The sequence below is a fragment of the Triticum aestivum genome, chromosome 4D (genome assembly GCF_018294505.1).
Source record: "Triticum aestivum cultivar Chinese Spring chromosome 4D, IWGSC CS RefSeq v2.1, whole genome shotgun sequence".
In the NCBI taxonomy this organism is placed as follows: Eukaryota; Viridiplantae; Streptophyta; class Magnoliopsida; order Poales; family Poaceae; genus Triticum; species Triticum aestivum.
The window spans coordinates 170,310,733-170,314,691 of record NC_057805.1 but is presented as its reverse complement, the minus strand read 5'-3'; positions in this window follow the sequence as shown (position 1 = coordinate 170,314,691).

The following is a 3,959-nucleotide window of genomic DNA, read 5'->3' as shown; positions in this document are numbered from 1 at the left end:
GACGAAGGAGATTGCCGGCTCCCCCCTCGGCCGCCCTCTGCCGCCACGACCACAAAGCCGGCGCGCGTGTGCGGGCGCAGCCAGCAGTGAGGAAGAGTAGTACACGTTAGGTCGCCGCCGCTCTGGTCCCAGGAAGGCCACTGCTCCTCCACTCAGTCGATGCCAAGCTTGGTGGGGTAAACATCGGCGGCCGATTAGCCGCTTGACGGCGACGTGGAGGTGGAAATCTTCAGAACCTTGTGCTCCGGCAGAGGAGGTTATCGAGGCGGAGCTGACAAAGCCGAGGCGGATGAGGAGGAGGCAAAGGCAACGACCGGCGTTCTCGGGGCTCATTGCTGGACATGGTGGTCGGGCGCCGGCGATCGTTTAGATTAGGTTTACAGTAGGTTTTAGTACAATTTGTGCGAAATATGTAATGAATTTCGTCTAGTTTATAGGAAAAGTTTTCGAAATGTAATGAATTTCATCAGGTTAATTTGAAATTTGCTTTGTTTGCACGAATTTCGTCCGGTTAGTTCCTATAGTTGTCGAAAGGTATGCAGGCAGCATTGGATGGCATCCTCTGGCATCAGTGTCCTCGGACAGATGTCGGTGTAAATTTGTGGGCCAACAGATGCCCTAACTACCATTCTATAATCGCTAACGGTGCTCCATTATTTTGCAGGGAACAGTTATCCCTCGATCAAAATCATATCCGTCGTGTTTCGCACTCCTCCCACGTAAGAGTGTAGACTCTTGCTTACATAAAAATGGAGCAATTGGACGGCACTGTAGCACGTCATATCACTCAAACTAGCCCACCTAACGCGCGGGAAAGCCCCACCCTCGTCATTTTGTTCTGGATTTCTATCGATCGATCGCATGAAAATGTTATGCTTTGGAAGTTCATAAGGAAAAGGTGGCACACTTACGACTCGTACCCGTCGCACCCCCGACAGTCCGCTCGCACGCCGCTCACCAGAGGGGGCACACGTTTTCTTTCATTTTCACTAACATGTGGTACTGCAATTGAATAAACTGTCGATTGCCGAAATCTAATCGCTCGGCGGGCGTTGGCTGAGAAGAGAGAGACACGGGAGGGAGAAGAGATCGCCCGGCGCCGCGCACAGACTCCAAGAAATATATGGTGAGAATGTGAGGTGGGCTATGTGGGAGTCTGTACGGCTTCCAAGCCCGTTTCTGGCCTGGCCCACCAGAAAACCCCACCCCCCTCCCGCGCACGCTCGCCCATCAGGCGCCAGCTACCCGCATTTATAGCAAGTAGTACTAGTAAAATACTGGGCTATAAGCCCGCTTATGTGGAGGAGAGAGAGGCATTGACAAAGTCAAGGAGTGGGCTCTACAAGAGCCCGTTTCTACACGTGCTCCTAGGTATAAAAAACTAATTCTAAAAAAGAGGTATAAAAAACAATTGTGTCTAAAAAAAGAAAGGTAAAAAACATTTGAGAGGAAATAGATAGAGAGAAAGTGAGAAAAATTTGTAACCTCATAGCCAACCTTATAGTCAACACTATGGTAGTACATGAGGAAGGAGGGAGTTGTGCACATGCCAACTTCACTGGGCCGCCCTGTTTCACACTCGTCCGTCATAATAGTGGAGACAATAGCTTTCATCAAAAATAAACAGTGAATACTCATTGCTCGTCCTCTATATCGGAAAGAATACTTTCATTCGCCGATGCTACCTATTGAGCTTGCGTTGGTTTTTCCCTTGAAGAGGAAATGCTGATGCAGCAAAGTAGAGTAAGTATTTCCGTCAGTTTTTGAGAACCAAGGTATCAATCCAGTAGGAGACAGCGCACAAGCCACCGAATACCTACACAAACAAACACCAACTTGCACCCAGCGCGATGAAGGGGGTGTCAATCCCTTCACGGTTATTTGCAAAGTGAGAGCTGATAGAGATGGATAAACGGCAAAGTAATATTTTTGGTATTTTTGGTTTATGGAACGGAAAGTAAAAGATTGCAAAATAATGGAACGGCGAAACAAATTGGCAAACTGATGGGAAACTAATATGACGAAAAATAGACCCGGGGGCCATAGGTTTCACTAGAGGCTTCTCTTCAGATAGAAATTATTACCATGGGTGAACAAATTACTACTGAGCAATTGATAAAAAAGCACAAAGTTACGACGATATCTAAGGCAATGATCATGAATATAGGCATCACGTCCGTGTCAAGTAGACTGAACGATTCTGCATCTACTACTATTACTCCACACATCGACCGCTATCCAGCATGCATCTAGAGTATTAAGTTCATAAAGAATGAAGTAACGCCTTAAGCAAGATGACATGATGTAGAGGAATTAACTCAAGCATGATGATGAAAACCCCATCTTTTTATTCTTGATGGCAATAATACAATACGTGTCGTTTCCCCTTCTGTCACTGGGATCGAACACTGCAAGATTGAACCCAAAGCTAAGAACTTCTCCCATTACAAGAAAAACCAATCTAGTTGGCCAAACCAAATCAACAGTTCTAAGAGACTTGCAAAGATATCAAATCATGCATATAAGAATTCAGAGAAGATTCAAATAATATTCATAGATAAGCTGATCATAAATCCACAATTCATCGGATCTCGGTAAACACACCGCAAAAGAGTATTACATCAAATAGATCTCCAAGAACATCGAGGAGAACATGGTATTGAGAATCAAAGAGAGAGAAGAAGCCATCTAGCTACTAGCTATGGACCCGTAGGTCTGTGGTAAACTAGTCACGCTTCATCGGGGAGGCAATGGTGTTGATGTAGAAGCCCTCCGTGATCGAATCCCCACTACAACAAAAATACACTTCCGTGATGATACGTGTTTGTCACAGTAGGTCGCGTTTTTTGTCATGCATGTACATCCATGACAAATTTATGACAGAATCAAGATAGTCATACCTGTGCTGTCGTAGAAGTGTTCCATGACATTACCAAAATTATCATCACGGAAGTGTCCACTTCAATGACGATAAATCGCACGTCACAGAAGTGCTTTCGTCAAGGGTGACCGACACGTGGCATCTACCGTAACGGAACGTCGTTAAGCTATCGGGTCGGGTTTTGGATCTGATAACTCGTTAACAGCCCCGACCAATGGGGATTTTCCACGTGTAAAATCATCATTGGCTGGAGGAAACACGTGTCGGCTCACCGTTGGGACAGATGTCATCCGCTCATTGGACCGAAGGCGCCTATGATACGGCGACACGTGGCATGGCCCAACAGAGGCCCGTTCCTGTGAAAAGGCCGGCCTGTTTGACTTGGTCAAAAGGTGGCGGGCCGGCCCACAGAAAGCTTGTTAACGGCCTGTTCGCATATAGCCCATTTACAACCCGCTAACCCAGGGCCCGTTATGCCCTATCCGAATTAGGCCCAGTAGCGTCATCTGGGCCGTCCAATATGATTCAGCCCGTTTTAACTTCCGGCCCATGTGTGGCCCATGACTTCTTTCGGCCCATATGAGGACCTTTGTAACTCTTGGCCCATTAACGGCCCGTGGTGAAACTGGCCCGTAATGAACAGTGTATCACTTTGTACCCATTAACGGCCCGTTATTCCATTGGGTCGTTTCCAGCCCAAGTTATCTTTCGGCCTTCTCAGGGCCCATTGATTCTTGGGCTCATTTGCAGCATTCGGTTACATACGACCCGTTACTGTCATTTTCTGCTTGTGGGCCAAATTCAGCCCGTCGTTACAGTCGGCCCGTTTGCGGACCGTTAATATGTTGGGCCGTTTTCATGTCAAAAAAAACCCGTTGGGCTGTTTTCATAGAGTTATCAAATACGGCCTATAACGGCCCGTTATGGTCCACGAATAGTACGGCCCATGATTGGCGAAATGATGATACGCCCCGTAGAAGGCCAATGGATCCTACGGCCCGTATGAGGCCCATGGATAGTACGGCCCGTAGAAGGCCCATGGATCGTACGGCCCGTAGAAGGCCCATGGACCCTACGG